Source organism: Saccopteryx leptura, chromosome 3, assembly GCF_036850995.1.
Source record: "Saccopteryx leptura isolate mSacLep1 chromosome 3, mSacLep1_pri_phased_curated, whole genome shotgun sequence".
Taxonomy (NCBI): Eukaryota; Metazoa; Chordata; class Mammalia; order Chiroptera; family Emballonuridae; genus Saccopteryx; species Saccopteryx leptura.
The window spans coordinates 65,812,744-65,834,201 of record NC_089505.1 but is presented as its reverse complement, the minus strand read 5'-3'; the positions used below and the strand labels follow the sequence as shown (position 1 = coordinate 65,834,201).

Here is a 21,458-nt window from a genome sequence, read left to right as displayed (position 1 = left end):
ACAGAAGGGGTATGTCACCTAAGTGGAATTATCTACAGGTAGGCCTCACTCACCACAGGGAAATCCTCAGGGGTGGACGCCTTATGCTAACACCCTAAAATGCCCAGCAACCAACAGTCCTCTCTACCCTACAGGCATGCCACATCCCATCTGCTGAATGAGAAATAAAAACAGCATGTTTGGATAACACTTTCACCCCCCTCAGGGTCAGCTAAGGAAAGTATAATTATTTCCATCTACAGATGAGGAAACTGAGGACTAGGGAGTTGCATGACCTCCCTAAGGACAAAGAGTGGTAGCAAAAGTGTGACAGTCAGTCCAAGTGAAAAATGGGCAGAAAAGTTCCCTGCCAACTGCACCAGGACACCACAGAAGGTCACGGGGCAGAGTGACGACCAGGTCCCCACCAGCTCAGCTTCCCTCCCTGGAGGGTTGAGTAGCAGCAAGCCAGGGCAAGTTCCAGCTCAGGGGGAGGAGGAAGGCGATAATGGGGCCAGCTCCAGGTGACCCCAGTCAGGCCTGACTCACACACCTCCAACTCTCAGCTCCCACAGGCAAATGCTCTGCTCAGCCCCAGGTGAAATGATGTTGCCCTGGCCCAGCTTCCAGGTGCTCCTATCCCTTCTCCAAACCAGCACTCTGACAGCTCCGTCCAGGTATTATATTTGAGACCCAATTCAACTCAAATCAAAGGGACCAAGTGCCAAAGAGGGTACAGGAGAACCCAAGAGCTTTGAGCTGAGTTGAAGAAACCTGAGAGGGTTACAGATTGGGGCTGTGTGACCCCGGGCAAGCCACTTAACCTCTCTGAGCCTCCATTAGCCTGTCTGCAAAATGGACTAACAGTCCCTACTTCCTCCCCCAGTTGTGGCCAGTGAATAATGCACTTAGCAGCAGCCATAATGCTTTCTAGTTAGGGAGATGAAGTTATTTCCAACTTCTAGGTGTGGGGGAGTTTTGGGGGAGAGTGGAGGAATCGATGAGCCCCTTAAGTCCCACCTGACCCCACACATGGTAAGGGGTAATACCTGAGCTGTCACCTCCCCTATTCTACCATCACCCCTGAGGTCAGAGTTGCCTCAGCCCCCACCTCTACCCCCACCCCAGGTGAGAATTTGAAAGCTCTCAGAACTTATCATAAATTTCAGGCCTTGGTGTCTTGGGTGTTTCTACAACTGTTTCCCAGACAAGCGCCCTCGGAAAGGTGTGAGGGAAGTGCAGACGCTCCGTACAAGCCCAGATCCTTGTGATACTACTGGAGGACTGTGTGACAAAGGGGGCTGCTTGTCAGGACTGCAGCCCCCTGTCCTGGAACAGCGGAAGGCTGGGACCTGTCACCCCCGCCTTCCCGGGAGAGCTGACACTGCGGCCTCTGACCCCACCTCCCGGGAAGCTCAGCTGCTCAGAACCACAAAGCAAAACAAAGGGGCACGGAGAGGAAGGAGCCACAGTGCCTTCCAATCACCGCTGGCGCCGGCGCCCGCGCCCCAGCCCGAGAGCCCTCCCGCGGCTCCTCGCCCGCTTCTCTGCTGGCCGCGGCCCAAGGCCTGGGCAGCCCCTGGTCCCTTGTCTCCCCGCGGCCGCCCGTGACAGCAGCCGGGGAAGCAGCCGAGGGGCAGCAAGGGATGGGAAAACCAGATGGCTCCATCCCTCCTCCCTCCTCCATCCCTCCCTCCCGGTGCCCGCGGCCTGGCCGCCCTCCGCAGGGGCCCGGCTCGCCCGGGCTCACCCCAGGGAAAGGGTTGCCTTTGTCTAAAGGTCACCACCCGAGTGCGGTGCCCGGGCTGGGCCTGGTGCCTCCCATTCCCGGGCCGAAGGGGTGGAGATGGGGGGCCGCCCCAAATCCTGGGAGGTGACAGGGGTAAGGCTCACCTCCCTCCTCACTCCCCCCGTAACGGCCCCCCTCCAGGGCCAGCCAGCCGCAGGAGGAGGGGGTCAACTTCTTTCACTGCTGGGGAGTGGGAGACCAAGTCAACTCCTTTCATTGTTTAGGGGCGATGGGGAGGGGGAGACCCGATGGCCTCCTTCCACGTCCATCCCTCCCAGCTTGCTGGAGGCCCCGTTTCGCCCCGGCACCCCCGGGAGGTATTTGGGGAGGGGGCGCAAGGAGATGGGCGAGAGGAGGAGATGAAGGCTCTCCGCCTCTAGCCGGGAAATCATCATCCACTGCCCGGTTGCCCTCTTCTTCCCTGAAAGGCGGGGAGCAGGGCGAGGGGAGGGAGCCCTTGGGCTGGGAGAGGGGGTCTCCCCGCCCCTCCCCCCGTGGAACGTTAGGTCTCGTTTTTCCGCCGCTCCATTGTATCCCCGGCAGCCGGCGGGAGGGCCGTGGAGGCACCGGGAGCCGGGTTTGGGCAGGAGAGCCGGGAAGAGGGGGTCCCCTCAGGATCGGGGCGACGGTGATGGTGGGAGAGACGCGGGGGGTGGGGGGCTGCCGGGGGCGGTGGGCGCCGAGCAAAAAAGAGGCAGCGGACGCTGCGCCCCGGTTGGGGGGCTGAGTGTGTGAGTGTCGGGGGGGTGGGTTCGGCCCCGTCTCCGGCTCCCCCCACACACACCCTCGCCTCCAACCCCCACTCCCCCCTCGCTTTTGCGCCCTGTCACAGCCCCGACTCGCAGGTAGAGAGAGTTAAGAGATTTAAAGAGAAATTGCTACATTGTGAGAAACTCACCCTGATGTTTGAGCAGCCGTCGGCGCGGGGTCTCCGAGACGGCCCCGCACGGGCTGCACAGGGAGGACCCAGAAGGGGCCGACCGGCCGGGCCGGTCAGCGCACTGCCTGATCGCATGGCGGCCGCCCGGCAGCCTCCGCCGGGTCCCCGCCGCCGCCCCGCGCCGCGGCCCGGGCGCCCCGGCCCCGCGCTCGCTCCGAGGAGGACCCCTCGGGTTTGCAAAAAATATATATTTATTTTTTTAATTAAATGCAAAAGAAAAAAACCTTTACAGGGTTTGTGTCCCGCCCCCCCTTCTCCTCCTCCTCCCTCCGCCCTCGTCGGAGGAGGGGCTTGGGGAAGCCCCGCCCCGCGCCCGGCAAACCTGCCAGGGCTCCCGGCGCGGAGCGGCGGGCAAGCGAGCGAATGGCAGGCTGCGGTCGCCCAGGGAGGGGGCTCCTTTCTCCAGCGCCGCCCCCTACCCAGCCCAGTCCCAGGTGTTTGGGGGCGCACTTCCCCAGACTCCGGTGAACTCCTGAAATTGCCATCACGCTCCGGGTTGGGGGGAAATCTAAAGGGATTCGCTCTCCTAGACCCCGGGCGGCCAGCAGCACAGCTGGGGAGGGGTCGCCGATTCGGGGGACGGTCGCCGGGCAGGAGGGTGCAGTGGTTTGAAAAGGTAGCGGGAGTCGCTGATGGAGAAGGAGGGACGGTCTCGTAGGTGGAACCGCGAAGAAACCGGGAGTCGAGCCATAAGGGTGGAAGGCGGCCGGAGCTTCGGGGCGACTGGCCGATATCCCTGGCTGGCTGGATCACTCACCCCAATCAGCCTTTGCCGAGCTGCGCCGGCCTTGCGGAGGGCTCCGGGTACATCGGTCTGCCCTGCCGCAGATCCTCCTCGAGGACTCTCGAGGCGCGCTGGTGGGACTCCCAGAAGCCCCAAAGTCGCCGGGTTGTGCTGGGTCCGTTTCCGCCCCACCTGGCGGTGAAAGCCTCGCGGGCGGCACATTGATTAACGCGTTCATTCAGGGAATGCTGGTGAGCGCCTACTGTGTACCCTGTGCGCGGCTGAGGGCCCAGCTGAGACTCAGACAGCCCTCCCGGGACGCACAGACCAAAGGAACTTATATTTTCTAAGTACCTTCTGTCTCCCCAGAGCCTAGAAAAAGCTCTATGCACACAGACACTGATCAGTAAATGTGCGTTGAATAAATGAGTGACAGACATATCTCTATTTTTTTTAAGCTTTAGCATGTATAATAGTATCTTTGTGATACTTTCATGTTATTTAAACATTTTTCTTCCTTAAAACAACCTTTTGTTGTTGTTGTTGTTAAAGAAACCACAGTGGTTAAGGGCCCTCACTCAAGCCAGTGAACCCCTGGTTCACATCCTGCCTCTGCCACTTCCTTGTTCTGTGACCTTGAGCAAATTACATCACCTCTCTGTCCCTCCATTTCCTCATCTTTAAATAATAGGGTCATTAGGAGGAAATGAGCTGTCAAGGAGAGCAGCACCTAGTAGGAAGTATCAGATAAGTGCTGACAGATTATTATTATTATATAAAAAAGAAACTCACTTTCAAAAGGAGACACATGGGTTGCCCCAAACATAAGAGAGGGGTAAATCTAGCAGTGGTCATGCACTGGAGGTAAGTGACCCTTCTGGGAACAGCAATAGATACACTGAAATTTTATTTTTCTGTAGCTTGCCCTTCCATTGGCTATGATTGAACTACATTTGGAGTATTCATTAACTAGTGCCAAGTACAATGATGTTTCCAGGCATTAGCACTGCCTCCTGGGAAGAGACCTCTGATAACCCCTCATCTGGAGGCTTTTAGTTACTGCCACCTTACAATGTACAAAACAAGGGAAATGCTTTGCCCAAAGCACACAACCAGGAAGTGGGACCTGATCGAAGCTGGATGGCACTGCCTCACAGCTACCAGCCCCTGGGATACTCTGAACTTGGGGACTGGCTTGCTCAAAGTTGGCAAACTTCAGGCATTGGAGTGTGACTGTCCAAGTTTATTTATTTATAAAGGAAACATTGTTTAAGTATCTAGTGTGCCCCAGTGATATAGTGGTGACCAAGAGCACCTTGGTTCCTGCCCTCCCCCCCCCCCCCCCAGCCAACACACAGTCTATTAGGGGCAAGTAAGCAAATAGAATAGGTCACTTAGCCTTGGTTTCTCCCCAGCCTCCACCACAGGTCCCAAGTTTCTTGTTGCCTTATGGTATCCCTCACCCTGGTGCCTATACTCAGTGTTCAAGAAAGGTTTAGGTTTGCTAACTAATGACATAAACAATACCCACCCTCCCAGAGGCACACCTGATCTCTTGGGGAAATGGCCCGTGCAGCCATATACCACTTGGAATGGGCCGGGTTGGGTGTGAAGGAAGCCAACAAATAGCCCCAAACCTTGGCTGTCAAAAGCCCTGGGAGATCAAATGTCCAAGGCTAGTGTAGGATCAGCAGGGGTTCAAGTGGAAAAGACTGCTGTCCTTTAGGGGTGACACACCCCTTCCCTTGGAGAATCATGCAAGTTGTGAGTTTCACATTAACTGAGTTGGCAGTGAGACAGGTTAATCTACTTACCACAGGGCTACCTAGCCAGGGTGGAGACTAATCCAGTATGCCTAGGTGGTGTCACAACTTTGTCTCTGAGTCACCAAATGAATCTGGGGCAGGTCACTTCAGCTTCTCCAATTTCTCATCTGTCCAATGGGAATGTATAGTCAGACATCATAATCTGTCCCCAAACATTTTATTATGAAAAATTTTAAACATGGAATAGTGGAAGAAATACAGTGAAACCTAAATACCCACATCCTTGATTTGCCTGTTACACTGCTTGCTTTACCACATCTGTGCATCTATCCGTTGGTCAAATCCATATTTTAATTTAGAAATTAAATTTAATGGGGTGACATTGATCAATGGTTTCAAGGAAACATCTCAATAGCATTTGAACTGTTCATTGTATTGTGTGCCCATTACCCAAAGTCAAATAATTTTCCACCACCGTATATTTGTCCACCATCTTATTTTCTGTAGTTTTTTTTTACTTATTTATTCATTTTAGAGAGGAGAGGGAGAGACAGAGAGAGAGAAGGGGGGGAGGAGCTGGAAGCATCAACTCCCATATGTGCCTTGACCAGGCAAGCCCAGGGTTTCGAACCGGCGACCTCAGCATTTCCAGGTCGATGCTTTATCCACTGCGCCACCACAGGTCAGGCATGTCCACCATCTTATTTTATTTTATTGATATTACAGGGGGGGCAGGTGTAGCAAGAACCATCAACTCATAATTGATTATATGTGCCTTGACCAGGAAAGCCCAGAATTTCGAACCGACGACCTCAGTGTTTTAGGTCAATGCTCTATCCACTGTGCCACCACAGAGCAGGTGATTTTTTTTTTTTTTGATGCCTTAAAACTGGAAGACATATGTTTACCTCCCCATTAATACATATTAACCAGGTAATCCTAACTAATTCCCTCCTCTGATAAACTCTGAGAACTGTAATAACAACCCCTTGGGAAAGTTCTGACTTTCATTTAAATCTGAATTCCACCTTTTTTGTGAAAGAGAAACAGGTTCAGAGAGGGTAAAAAACCATATCAAAGTCACGCAGCTAGGGATTCAAACCCAGCTCTGTCAGTCCTCAAAGTTCAGACTTTGAGGATTACAGAAAAGGATGAAATGGGACAATGGACATGGAAGCTCCTTTGGGACAGGGACAAAGCAGCATATGGAGGTAATATATTAGGACCGGAGAAGATGCATCCATCCACCTTCCTTGACCAACAATTATGTTGTGACCTCTGGCCTCTGGCACAGGGTCCTTGCCTGCCAGTTTGGGACTTAATCCCATATGAGTCACAATATTCCCTAACATTAGGCTGGACAGGTAATGGACATCTCACAAATGTTTGCTGATTCAATAAAGGGCTCAAAAAACATTTTGCTGTGAGGCAAATGGCTTCTTCTATAAGCCTTTGCAGCCACTCAACAAGCATAGCCCTAGCTAGACATTGGCCTTGGGGTTATGAAAACCCCATGATGTCTACATGACCTTGCAGTGATTTTCAACCTTTGTTTCTCACGCGCTCATAAACTAATTACTAAAGAAAAAGGGGCCCTGACCTCTTCTTCCTTAGTAACTAATTTATTTGTGCCATGAGATGAAAATGGTTGTATTTAGTCAGGGGCACTGACCTTAGTAATTAGTGTGTGTTTGTGCCATGAAAAAAAAAAAAGGTTGAAAATCACTGAATGGATTGTTTTAACTATAACTGTACAGCTAAAAAGGAATGTCAGAAAAACCCCTATGTACTGTAGAAAGGTCCAGTACATTGGACAACTAACGTGTGGTTTCCCTGGGGCCTGATTCCTTTTTCCATATCCAGCGCACTTGCTGCAAGTCCCTCTTACCCTCCGAACACTCCAGCTAGGAGCGCCCCGGTACCCTCCCCCCATGTGCCGCAGCATTTTCTATCCTGTCCGCTCTCACTTCTAGTCCTTCCGCACCCTGCACTCCACCACCAGCTCTCTCAACCGGATTCCCTCTACTTTTAACTGCCTCTTGCACCTCTTTCCTGCCCAGCAGCCCGGCTCCTTCCCTGCAGGACCCTAGTCAATGTGTAGCCCGATCGCCCTCGCTCTACAAAGAGCAGTCGTTTTACTTTATATTGATTTTTAGAGAGGAAGAAAGGACGAGAAACATCAATTTGTTGTTCCACTTATTCATGCCATCACCGGTTGATTCCTGTATGTGCCCTGATCACAATCGAACCCGCAACCTCAGCATGTTGGCACCATCTTCTAACCAACTGAACTACCCCGCCAGAGCTCTTTTCTTTCTCTCCTTCCTTCCTTTCCTTCCTTCCTTCCTTTCCTTCCTTCCTTCCTTCCTTTCCTTCCGTCCTCCCTCCCTCCCTTCCTTCCTTCCTTTTAAAATAAATGGTTTGGGTCTCTGAAAGTCTAAACCACGCCCATCGCGGTCCTCCCTCGCAGAAAGTTGAAAACGGTCAACCCAGTTTCTCTCTTCTTGATCTAGGAGGGTGCTGGTGCCATGGGTGTTTTTAGTTTTCAGTCAAGCAGCACACTTATGATCCCTGCATTTTTCTGTATGTACGTAACATTTCTTTTTAATTGGAGTGACAATCAACACAACTATATAGGCTTCAGGCGTATAACTCCTCAAGTATGTAACATTTCAGTAACAAGGACGAACAAAACAAGAAAAAGCCTTGCCCAATCCTAAAATACCCCTGCAGCCCTTCCAGGTTTCGTTCAACGGGGCATGAGAGGAGAAAGTTCTCGTCAGACTTTTCCAGGATCCCGGTTTTAGCGCCGGGCCGGGGAAGAAAAGGAGACTCAGAGGGCATCGATTCCGGGGCGACCTCTGCCCTTTGACCGCTCCCTTTAAACATGGCTGGTACAGCGAGTGTGCGCAGCCCCGGCTCCCAGCCCTGCAGACCCGCAGGGAGAACCTACACCCCGCGCGGCGACCAAATCAGGCAGCTGTGAGCCCAGCCCAGCCTCGGGTCCTCAGCGCGGCAAGTACGCGGGGCGGGGTCTGGCTGTCCATTGGCCCAAACCTAGGGGTGGGGCTACCGCTCCAACCCGCCCCTAATCCCGCAGGGTTAAATAAACCTCGCGCCCACCCGAAGTACGTATTATTCATCGGAAGGCGGGGCCCGGGTTTGTTTACACTTTGCTATTGGTTGGATTTGAATCGGCCCGGGTCGCGGGGCGGGACTCCAGAGAGCCCAGGCCCGCGCTTGACAGCTTCGGGGAGGCAGGTGCCACCCACCGCAACTCGCTCCACCAAAGCTCTAGGACGGGTCCTTAAAGAAAGGGGTACCCTCGGCAGATGCGAGCAGCGGGAGCTGGCAGGCTGAGGCTTCCTCTCGTTACTTGATAAACGCTAACCAAGATGTGGGAAGCATTGTTTTTGTTTTCATAAAAACGCATAAGGCAAAACAAACCGGGGTAAACAAAAATATGTTCTGAAAACTCCCTTTGTATCCATACCTTGAACCAATACATTCTAAGAAATGTATTGACTTAGGTATGGAGATAAGCGACTTGCGCTCCCGGTACCCTGCAATGGCATGGGGGGGGGGGGCGCGGTGAGGACTTGACGGGAATGAATTTCTGCATCATTCATTCATGCACCACCAGATACCCAGACTCAGATCCAGAGAGTGGCTTTATTTGTTGCTTTAAGCGATTTGGTAATCAGCGGATTTAACATCCCAGCTGCGCGGGAGGGGACACTTCCTGGGCTATGCCTGGGGGAGGGGGAGAACGAGGAGGACAGGACACTAAGAATGGAAGACAGCCTCCTGGGGGAAACAATGTCAGGCTGGAGGAACTGATGGGCAGAGGAGAGCACTGTCCGGTTTTAACAGTTTATTATTACTCCCTGTTCAAGGAGATCTGGAGAAGAGGATATGAAAGACTTCCTGCAGCTAATGAATTTTGACCTGTTGCGGAAATTACTTGTAAAGACTTTCTCTGCAAAGTGCACCACAGGGTTTGTGAAGCATGGTTTAGATGGCTGTGGAAACCACGCATGCTTAGAGTACAAATATTCTAGGCTACCAGATGATGGAGTTATAAGTAATGCTTAACCGAGCTAGCGCTGCTGGCCTAGGTGCATGGATAAACTCAATGAATGCCCCAAAGATCCTAGCAGGTAGGAGGTTCTAATATCATCCCTGGATTGTTGAGGAAATTTAAGTCGCAGAGAGGTTACAGAATTGCCAAAATCAGGAGCCATAAGGATTTGGGCAACCCTGCTCCAAAATTCATCCTTTTAACCACCATATTACACTTGCCCCTAAAAAGTTTCTGACTTTTGTTGCATTGTTTTAAAAACTACATAAAGCTTTGTACACCTGAAACCTATATAGCTTTATTAATTAATGTCACCCCAATAAATTCAATAAAGCCTGACCAATGGAGGCACAGTGGATAGAGCTTTGACCTGGGATGCTGAGATCCTAGGTTCAAAACCCCGAGGCCACCAGCTTAAGCATGGAGTCCCTGGCTTGAGCCCAAAAGTCACTAGCTTGAGCCCAAGGTCTGTGGTTTGAGCAAGTCACTGGCTCTGCTGGAGCCACCCCCATGAGTTGATGCTTCCCATATTTCTCCTCCCCCTCTCTCTCTTCCTGTCTTTCTCTCTCTGATCAATAAAATACATAAATGAACATTAATTAGTTAATGAATTAAAATTAATTAATAAATATGAAGCTTGATGCAGATTCTTTTTCTTTTTCTTTTTTTTTTTTTGGCAGAGACAGAGAGAGTCAGAGAGAGGGACAGACAGACAGGAAGGGAGAGAGATGAGAAACATCAATTCTTTGTTGTGGTTCCATAGTTGTCCATTGATTGATTTCTCATATATGCCTTGACGGGGGGGGGGGCTATAGCAGACCAAATGACCCCTCACTCGAGCCAGCAACCTTGGATTCAAGCTGGTGAGCTTTGCTCAAACCAGATGAGCCCACGCTCAAGCTGGCAACCTCGGGGTCTCGAACCTGGGTCCTCCACATCCCAATCCAACGCTCTATCCACTGCGCTATCACCTGGTCAGGCTTGATGCAGATTCTTAATGAAGTTAAGTAATTTTCTACTTTCTACAGCAGAGGTTTTAAAAAAATTGTATTGAATATTTTGAGGTGACCTTGGTTAATAAAATGATACAGGTTTCAGATATCATCCGTATATTGTGTGTTCACCATCTCAAGTCTCCCTCCATCACTATTTATCCCCCATCTACCACCTTCTACCACCCCACCTCCTTTGCCCCCTGCAATCCCCATGCTGTTGTCTGTGTCTATGAGGGTTTTTTTTCTTTGCTTAATCCCTTCACCTTTTTCACCCAGATCCCTTTGACAGCTGTCAGTCTGTATCTATGAGTCTGTTTCTATTTTGTTCTAAGTTTATTTTGTTCATTAGATTTCATATATAAGTGAAATCATATGATACTTGTCTTACTCTGGCTTATTTCACTTACCATAATAACCTCCAGGTTCATCCATGCTGTTGCAAAAAGTAAGCTTTATTTGTTTTGTGTTTTTTTTTTGTGACTGCATAGTATTCCATTGTATAAATGTACCACAGCTTTTTCTTTTTTTTTTTTTTTTAATTTTTTTATTTATTTACTTTTTTAGATTTTATTTATTCATTTTTATTAGAGAGAGAGGGGAGAGAGAGAGAGGGAGAGTTAGAGAGAGAACAGGGGGAGGAGCAGGAAGCATCAACTCCCATATGTGCCTTGACCAGGCAAGCCCAGGGTTTTGAACTGGCGACCTCAGCATTCCAGGTCGACGCTTTATCCACTGCGCCACCACAGGTCAGGCCAACCACAGCTTTTTCATCCACTCATCTACTGATGGGCACTTGAGCTGCTTCCAAATCCTTGACTATTGTAAAAACTGCAATGAACATATATTTTTTTGAATTAGTGTTTCCATTTTCTTTGACGATAGTCCCAGAAGTGGAATTGCTGGGTCATAATTGCAGCTCCATTTTTAATTTTTTTAATTTTTTTTTCTTAAATGAGAAGTGAGGAAGCAGAGAGAGAGACTCTTGTATGTGCCCAACCTGGATCCACCAGACAAGCCTTCTACTGGGGCTATGCTCTGCCCATCTGAGGCCGTTGCTCTGTTGCTCAGCAACTGAGCTATTTTAGTGCCTGACATGAGGCCACAGAGCAATCCTCAGTGCCCTGGGGCCAACTTGCTGCTACTGTGTCATGGCTGTGGGAGAGAAAGATAGAGAAAAGGGATAGGGGAAGAGGTGGAGAAGCAGGTGTTTGCTTCTCCTGTGTGCTCTGACTGGGAATCAAACCCAGGGAATCCATATACTAGGCCAATGCTCTATCCATTGAGCCAACCGGCCAGGGCTTCCTTGTGGTTTAATTTGCATTTCTCTGATGATTAGTGATATTAAACATCTTTTCATATGTCTGTTGGCCATCTCTCTGTCTTTTTTGGAGATGTGTCTATTCAGGTCCTTTGCCTGTATCTTAATTGGATTGTTTGGGGGGATTTTTGTTTTGTTTTGTTTTGTTTTGTTTTTTAGTGTTGAGTTTTTAAGTTCCTTGTAAATTTTGGATATTAAGCCCTTATCAGATATATCAGCAAATACATTCTCCCATTCAGTGGGTTGTCTTTTCATTTTGTTCATTGTTTCTTTGCTGTGCAAAACTTTTTAGTTTGATTTAGTCCTATTTGTTTATTTTTCCCTTTATTTCCCTTGCCTAAGGTAATATATCAAAAAAAAAAAAACATTGCAGTAAGACATGTCTGCAATTTTATTGCCTATATTTTCTTCTAGAATTTTTATGGTTTTGAGTCTAACATTTAAATCTTTAATCCATTTTGAGTTTGTTCTTGTGTATGGTGTAAGAAATGGTCCTGTTTATTTTTATTTTTTTGTACATATCTGTCCGATTTTCCTAACACTATTTAGTGAATTGACTATCTTTACCCCATAGGTTTTTTTTTTTAATATTCCTAGTTTATTGATAGAGAAAGAGACAGAAACATTGATCTGCTGATCCATTCATGCCATCACTGGTTGATTCCTGCATGTGCCCTGACTGAGGATCAAACCTGTAACCTTGGCAGTTGGGGTGGGCCAACCCACTGAGCTACCTAGCCAGGGCCAGGTTTTTTTGTTGTTGTTGTTGTTTTTGTTGTTGTTGTTGTTGTTTTTACAGAGACAGAGAGAGAATCAGAGAGAGGGATAGATAGAGACAGACAGACAGGAATGGAGAGAGATGAGAAGCATCAATCATTAGTTTTTCGTTGTGACACCTTAGTTGGTCTTTGATTGCTTTCTCATATGTGCCTTGACCGTGGGGCAACAGCAGACCAAGTAACCCCTTGCTCAAGCCAGTGACCTTGGGTCCAAGCTGGTGAGCTTTTTTTGTTGTTGTTGTATTTTTCTGAAGTTGGAAACGGGGAGGCAGTCAGACAGACTCCCGCATGCGCCCGACCGGGATCCACCTGGCATGCCCACCAGGGGGCGATGCTCTGCTCATCTTGGGGCGTTGCTCTGCCGCAATCAGAGCCATTCTAGCTCCTGAGGCAGAGGCCACAGAGCCATCCTCAGCACCCGGGCAAACTTTGCTCCAATGGAGCCTTGGCTGCAGGAGGGGAAGAGAGAGACAGAGAGGAAGGAGAGTGGGAGGGGTGGAGAAGCAGATGGGCGGCGCTTCTCCTGTATGCCCTGGCCAGGAATCGAACCCAGGACTCCTGCACGCCAGGCCAATGCTCTACCACTGAGCAAACCAGCCAGGGCCTCAAGCTGGTAAGCTTTTGCTCAAACCAGATAAGCCCGCACTCAAGCTGGCGACCTCAAGGTCTCGAACCTGGGTCCTCTGCATCCCAGTCCGATGCTCTATCCATTGCGCCAACGCCCAGTTAGGCCAAGGCCAGGTTTTTTTTGTTTGCTTGTTTAGTTTAGTTTCTGTATTTTTCAGAAGTTAGAAATGGGGAGGCAGTCAGACAGACTCCTGCATGCACCTGACCAAGATCCACCCAGTATGCCCACCAGGGAGCAATGCTCCGTTGTAGCCGGAGCCATTCTAGTGCCTGAGGCGGAGGCCTTGGAGCCATCCTCAGCAGCCCCGGCCAACTTTGCTCCAATGGAGCCTTGGCTGCGGGAGGGGAAGAGAGAGATAGAGGAAGGAGAGGGGGAAGGGTGGAAAAGCAGATGGGTGCTTCTCCTGTGTTTCCTGGCTGGGAATGAAACCCGGGACTTCCACATTGCTGGGCTGATGCTCTAGCACTGAGCTAACCGGCCAGGGCCCTTTTTTTTAAAAAAATAAAATAAGTTCTGCTTGTTTCTCCTAAAATTCTATACCAGGGCAAATTTAATTTTTTGAAGTACTATTCACAGAGGAAAAGTTTTTGCTCTTGGCCCCCCTACCCCTCTCACTATGAAACACTGGTCTGCTGCTAACTGTGTGCCAGGCGTTCTCAGTCTTCCATATACATGAGGTCATTGAATCATTACAACAACTCTGAAGTCAAAATGGTCATTCCCATGTCACAGATGAAGAAACTGCAGCACACAGAAGTTAAATAATTGGTCCAAGGTCCCACATCTCTTTGCAAAAAAGAAGAGGAAAACCAAGAATGGGCAGGTCATGGCAGGAGAGGGAGAAAGGTGTCCAAAGTTGAAAGAGAGAGAATGGGAATTAAGCTAAACCACTGGGCTGGTGAGCGTGAGACAATGGTTGGGCAGTGCTTAAATCAGTTCATCAGTCTTTAGGGAAATGCAAATCAAAACCATAATGAGAGACTTCTTCCCACTTACTGTAGTGGCCATAATCCAAAAATGGGGGAAATGACAAGTGTTGGGAGGATGTGGAGAAGTCAGACTCCACACCGCTGGCAGGTAAACTGGGGCAGCTGATATGGAACACAGTGTTGTGTTTCCTCAATAAGTTGCACATAGAAATACCCTTGGTGATATAGCCAAAATAATTGAAACCAGGTATTGAAACAATAACTTGTACGCGAATGTTCATAGCAGCACTATTTATGAGAAGCAAAAGGTGGAAACAATCACAATATCTATTAGTGAATGATTGAATAAACAAAATGTGGTAGATCCATACAATGAAATATTAGCCATAAAAGAACAGTATTGCCCCATGCTATAGAAATCTTAAAAACATGCTAAGTGTAGCCTGACCAGGTGGTGGCGCAGTGGATAGAGCGTCGGACTGCGATGCAGAGGATCCAGGTTCAAGACTCCAGCAAGGGGTTACTCAGTCTGCTGAAGGCCCGTGGTCAAGGCATGTATGAGAAAGCAATCAATGAACAACTAAGATGTTGCAATGTGCAATGAAAAACTAATGATTGATGCTTCTCATCTCTCTCCGTCCCTGTCTATCCCTCTCTCTGACTCACTCTCTGTCTCTGTAAAAAATAAGTAAATAAACAAAATTAAAAAAAAAAAAACATGCTAAGTGTAAGAAGCAGACTTAAATAAGGCCACATACTGTATGATTCCATTTATATAAAATGTCTCCAATAGGCAAATTCCAGAGACAGAAAGCAGATTAGTGGTGGCCCTGGCCAGTTGGCTCAATGGTAAAGGGTTGGCTGGGCGTGTGGAAGTCCCAGGTTCAATTGCTGGTCGGCACACACAGGAGAAGCGACCATCTACTTCTCCACCCCTTCCCCTCCCTTTTCTCTCTCTCTTTCTCTCTCTCTCTCTTCCTCGCCCGCAGCCATGGCTCAATTGGCACTGAGGATGGCTCAGTGGAGCCTCTGCCTCAGGTGCTAACAATAGCTCAGTTATGAGCATAGACCCAGACGGGCAGAGCATCACCTCAGATGGGGGTTGCCAGGTGGATCCTAGTCAGGGCACATGCAGGAGTCTGTCTCTCTGTCTCCTCTCCTCTCATTTGGAAAAAAATAAAAAATTAAAAAATAAAAAGAAGCAGATTAGTGGTTGCGGGGGGGGGGGGGGGAGGAGGGAGGAATGGGAGTGCTGACTGGGCACAGGGTTTCTTTTCCGGGTGATGGAAAAGTTCTGGAATTAGAACACCCTAATGCCACTAAATTGTACACTTTGAAATGGTTAAAATGGTAAATTTTATGATATAAAAGGCTGTAATTTTAATTTTAAAAAGGCTGTAAGAAAGCAGAGGTGTTGATTACACACGACTTACAAATAATACATATGGCAACATATACAAGGAGAGGAGCAGAAAATAGCTGGGAGGGGCAGGCTGGTGGAGGGAGAGAATGGGGAGGTGGGGGGAGATGGCAGTCAAGTGGGTTCTAGTCAATGCACCTGCTCTGGAGGGGTCTGAGAGCCCCGGGTGATCTCCTTGAGTTTTCAGAGATCTATAGGGGATACATGCCCAGCCCATCTCCCAGGGCTGGAGTGGGGGATCCAGGGGATTGTGGGAGCCCTGAGCAGGCATCTGACCCAGCCTGAGGTTCAGGAAGGCTTCTTGGAGGAGGAGGAGGAGGAGGAAGAGGAGGAGGAGGAGGAAATAAGAGGCATTTGATAGGTGTTGATATTCTGGGCCTAGAGTAGAGAGACAGCCTAGAGTTTCTATAGCACAGATCAACCTTGACACTTCCCAGTGGAAACCCTCCTATGACTCCCTAGTGCCCTTGGGATAAAGTCCCCTTTCTATAGTTTGACATCACTTCAGTCCACACACACTCCCTGTGCACCTGCTCTGTGCCCCACATATTGCAGGGGTCACAAGGGTGATGAGACAGACCCAGCCCTGCCCTCACGGGGCAATGCCGCACCACAGTGCAAGAGACAGACATAAAGCAAAGCATTTCCCGTGGTGTGACAGGTATCCTGTGGGAGGTCAGGCAGAGTTGACCCAGCCACCAGGGGCTTTCTAACTCCTCTAATTCCTAAGGGACTATTTGACAAATTTACTCCTCTACTGTTCTGTACCTTTAATTAGTTCTCACAACCAAAAAAAAAATTTTTTTTTCCTTACATGAGTTCCCAGAGTACTCCCTTAGGTTCACCTAAACAAAAATAGTCATGAAATCACAGGTGTGTTGGACAACATACTGTTTTTTCCCTTATCGTATGAAAATAAATGCATGACCATTTTTTTTATATAAATGACCGATCATTTTTTAATTATTTTTATTTATCTATTCATTTTAGAGAAGAGAGACAGAGAAAGAGAGAGAGAGAGAGAGAGAGAGAGAGAAAGAAGGGGGGAAGGAGCAGGAAGCATCAACTCCCATATGTGCCTTGACTGGACAAGCCCAGGGTTTTGAACCGGGGACCTCAGCATTCCAGGTTGACGCTTGATCCACTGTGCCACCACAGGTCAGGCCTGCCTGGACCATTTTTTAAAGTCACTTGGAAATGATCTCAAGTGCTACTTTGGGAACATGTGCCCTCAACTCTAGTTCCAGATGGAAATCAATTATAAGCTAAGACTTGCAAGAAGAATAGTTAGTCAGACAAGGGTGGAGAGGAAGAGCAGGTGCAAAGGCCCAGAGGCAGTGGCTTTTGGGGAAGAAGGCATGTCAGGTGCTGAGTGTCAGGAGCTTGGCTGGGAGTGGTGAGAGAACCCGAGAGGCTGAGGGTATGGGCGGCCTTACAAGTACACCTGGAATTTGAGCGTTGATCCCAAAGGTGATACACTGTCATTTGAAAGTTTGTTGATATCGTTGTTGTTACTTCTAATTACTATGCGAACCACACACATCATATTAATTTGAAGTGTATAATACAGCCTGGCCTGTGGTGGTGCAGTGGATAACGCATCTACCTGGAATGCTGAGGTGACTGGTTCAAAGCCCTGGACTTGCCTGGTCAGGGCCCATATGACAAACAATCAATGAACAATTAAAGTGAAGCAACTATGAGTTGATACTTCTCTCTCCCCTACCCCTCTCTCTCTATAAAATCAATAAATAAAATCTTTATTTCTTTTTTTTAAAGTAACCTTGTTTTTATTTTTTTATATATATTTTTTATTTTTTACAGGGACAGAGAGAGAGTCAGAGAGAGGGATAGATAGGGACAGACAGACAGGAATGAAGAGAGATGAGAAGCATCAATCATCAGTTTTTCGTTGTGACACTTTAGTTGTTCATTGATTGCTTTCTCATATGTGCCTTGACCATGGGCCTTCAGCAAACCGAGTGACCCCTTGCCCGAGCCAGCGACCTTGGATCCAAGCTGGTGAGCTTTTTGCTCAAGCCAGATGAGCCCGCGCTCATGCTGGCGACCTCAGGGTCTTGAACCTGGGTCCTCTTCATCTCAGTCCGACGCTCTATCCACTGCGCCACCGCCTGGTCAGGCAATAAATAAAATCTTTAAAGCATATAATTCATTGGTTTTTTGTATATTCTCAATGCCTTGCAACCGTCACCACTGTCTAATTCCAGATCAGGCATTGTACTGAGTCATGTCCCTGAAGACTGAATCAGTTCTACCCCTTCCTTGCTTCCCTTTGACAGACGTGGGGAGAAGAAATTGGAGGGGGAGAAGAGGGGAAGTGGAGAGACCAGGGAGAAGCTGGTGCTCACAGTCAGAAAAAGGAATTTAGGAATTAGCTGGATCTTGGTTCAAATCATGACCCATTTATTTAGTAACTGTGGCCTTGGGCAAGTGACTGAATCTCTCTGAGCCTTAGCTGTTTCATAAGAAAAATGGGACTAAATCCGAAGGGTCTCTGTGAGGACTCGTGATGTGCTGAACACAGACCTGGCACATCGGGTGGCATCAGTTTCCCCCCATCCTATCATCGGCATTGTTCCTATCAGCGCCAGGACCCAGAACAGTCCCAAGTGCTTTGAGTCTTCGGATGTGGTTGTTTTTCTGATTCTTTCAACAAACAATCTTATAAGCAGGTGTTATCATCCCCACTGATAAGAGGAGGCATCTTAATCCATTCTGGCTGTTATGAGACCACAGACCAGGTGCTTATAAACAACAGAAATTTACTTCCTATGGTTCTGGAGGCTGGAAGTCCAAGATCAAGAGGCCAGTAGATTCGGTGTCTAGTGAGAACTATTTCTGGTTCTTGCTGTGTCTTCCACATGGTGGAAGGGGAGAGGGAGCTCCCTGGGATTTCTTTTCTCTCTTTTTTTTTATTATTATTTTTTAAAGATTTTATTTATTGATTTTAGAGAAAGGGGGGAGAGAGAGAAGGGGGAGAGCAGAAAGCATCAACTCATAGCAGTAGTTGCTTCTTTTACATGTCTTGGCTGGGCAAGCCCGGGGTTTCAAAATGGCGACCTCAGCATTTCAGATCGATGCTCTACCCATTGAACCACCACAGGCCAGCCTCTTTTCTTTTTTTTTAAATTACTGATTTCAGAGAGAGAGAGAGAGAGAAAGAAGCATGGATCTGTTGCTCCACTTATTTATGCATTCATTGGTTGATTCTTGTATGTTCCCTGACTGGGGATTGAACCCACAACCTTGGCATATTTGGAACAATGCTCTAACCAACTGAGTTACCTGGACAGGTTTGGCTTTCTTTTATAAGGGTACTAATGCCATTCATGAGGACGCCACCATAATGACCTAATCAGCTCCCTAAGGCCCTACTTCCTACCATCACATTGGAAATTAGGTTTCAATATATGAATTTGGGGGAGACACAAACATTTAGTCTATAGCAGGAGACACTGAGGCACAGAGAGGTAAAGTCACTCTCCTGAGGCCACCTAGCTAGTCCAGGGCAGAGCCAGGATTAAAACCTAGGTCCCCATCTCTCTGCCTTTATTTATGATTCTTATTGTTAGTCTAGTCAAGAGATCATCTCCAGGTGAGGTCTGGAGCCTGTGGACATGTGGGGATGGAAACTAGAGGAACGACCCACAGGGAGAGAGAATGGTGACTAGCTAGTATGAGAAAATGGCAGAAGTCCAGGTGGAACCCCTCACTAGCACTTTAGAAGAAACACTTTCTTGCAGGAGATGGAAGGAATAAAGAGACAGAGAGCTTGACCTGTGGTGGAACAGTGGATAGTACATCAACCTGGGATGCTGAGGTCCCAGGTTCGAAACCATGAGGTCACCAGCTTGAGCGCAGGCTCATTCGGCTTGAGCGCAGTTTACCAGCTTGAGCGCAGGCTCGACAGCTTGAGCTTGGGATCATCAGCATCAGAGGCAGATTAAGGTCGGTTGAGGCCCCGGGTGCTGAAGAAAATATTGGGCCCCTTAAAAAAAAGAGAGAGACAGGGAAAATAAAAATACATGTTAACCATATTTTTAAATAAACAAAAAATATTATATACTGTTAATGTTAAAAATTGCACATATAAAACCAAACTTGGCGTCATTAGAAAAAAATGTAAAGTTGGGGTTTTGCGGGGTCCTTCACAAATCGGGGCCCAGGGCGTGTGCCTGGTGAGCCTGTTAAATCCGCCTCTGATCAGCATGATCCTATGGTCATCAGCTCAGCTTTTGCCAGCTCACAGGAAAGAGAGCAGATATGGTGAGCATCAGTCTTACCTGCCTCAACCCAACCTTCTCCACCCCTTCCTGTATGCAGACCCGTGGCCTTATGGCTTTGTAACTCCTCCCATTAAGAAATGGAATCTCTTCTCCCACCCCTAAACTGGAACTTGCTTTGGCCAGTAGAACATAGCAGAAATGACAATGTACAAGTTCCAAGACTAAGCCTTGAAAAATTAAAAAAAGAAAAAATTTTAAGACCAAAAAATAAAGACTAAGCCTTGAGAGGCTCTGATTATTTCTCTTCTCCGTCTTGCACCTCTGCCTTCACCATGGCAACATGCCTAGGCTAGCTTGCTGGAAGGAGCTGAGAGAAAGGTAGAGAACTGAGTCGTCCCAGCTGAAGTTATTCTAAACTAGCCAGCCTCCAGCTAATGGACCAGCGGATGGTAGGTTCATATTCGAGTCCAGCCAAGGCCAGCTGAGCCTGGCCCAGATAAGCAACAGTTGTCCAGGATGACCCAAATACATGTGAGATAAAATAAATGGTTGTTCTTTTTAAGCCACTATGTTTCAAGAGGGTTCATTATGCAGCTGTAGCTAACTGGTACAAAGGAGAGATTAAGAGCTAATATAAACATGTGGGCTTCAACACCTCGTACTTTAGGAAATCCAAAATTCTCTCACCTTTCCTTCTTTCCTTCACCAACTTCCCCTTGAAACTTTTTTTAATTTAGTTTTTTAATACCAATTCTATTTTTCTTTTTTTAATCTTTAAAAATTTTTTAAAATAATTTATTGTGTTTACATAGAGTCTAGTGTCCCCCCCCCCCGAATACATCCTCCCCTCCCCCATGTTCCCCAGTACATCCCCCCTGTCCCCCTCCCCATAACGCCCTCCCCCCTTCCCTCCAGGATTTGCTTTTCTGCTCTCATCCCATCCTACCACCCTATCATCCCTTTCCCTCTGTCCGCTTTCCTTCTGGATCCTTTGATCCGGCCTCTGTTTCTATTCCGCTCCTCAGTTCATATTGTTTGTCGGATTCCTCAATGAGGTCATATGATATTTTTCTTTCTCTGCCTGGCTTATTTCACTTAACATAATAGTTTCCAGGTCCATCCATGTTGTCGCAAAAAGTAATATTTCCTTCTTTTTCATGCCCCATAGTATTCCATTGTGTATATGTACCACTGCTTTTTAATCCACTCGTCCACTGATGGACACTTGGGCTGTTTCCAGATCTTGACTATTGTAAACAATGCTGCCATAAACATGGGGGTGCATTTCTCCTTTTGAATTGTTGATGTGGTGTTCTTGGGGTATATTCCTAAAAGTGGGATAGCTGGGTCAAAAGGCATTTTGATTTTTAATTTTTTGAGGAATCTCCATACTGTTTTCCACAGAGGCTGCACCAGTCTGCATTCCCACCAGCAGTGCAGGAGGGTTCCCTTTTCTCCACATCCTCGCCAGCACTTATTCTGTGTTGTTTTGTTGATGAGCACCATTCTGACTGGTGTGAGGTGATATCTCATTGTGGTTTTAATTTGCATTTCTCTAATGATTGGTGATGTTGAGCATTATTTCATATGTCTATTGGCCATCTGTATGTCCTCTTTGGAGAAGTGCCTATTCATTTCTTTTGCCTATTTTTTTTTCTTTTGCCCATTTTTTCATTGGATTGTTTATCTTCCTGGTGTTAAGTTTTACAAGTTCTTCATAAATTTTGGTTATTAACCCCTTATCAGACGTATTGTACGTATTGTCAAATATGTTCTCCCATTGTGTGGTTTGCCTTTTTATTTTGTTCATATTGTCTTTAGCTGTGCAAAAGCTTTTTAGTTTGATATAGTCCCATTTGTTTA

At 47.8% G+C, this 21,458-nt stretch overlaps 1 protein-coding gene across 1 annotated transcript in view; it reads right to left on the bottom strand.

Annotated features, from left to right (window-relative positions):
* BICRA (BRD4 interacting chromatin remodeling complex associated protein) overlaps positions 1-2,702 on the bottom strand; it is an 81,910-nt gene extending 79,208 nt beyond the window's left edge. Inside the window, exon 1 of the mRNA XM_066373866.1 lies at positions 2,667-2,702. The gene's annotated coding sequence lies outside the window, so the exon portion shown is untranslated. The remainder of the gene's footprint in view (positions 1-2,666) is intronic.
* Positions 2,703-21,458: the final 18,756 nt, after the last annotated feature.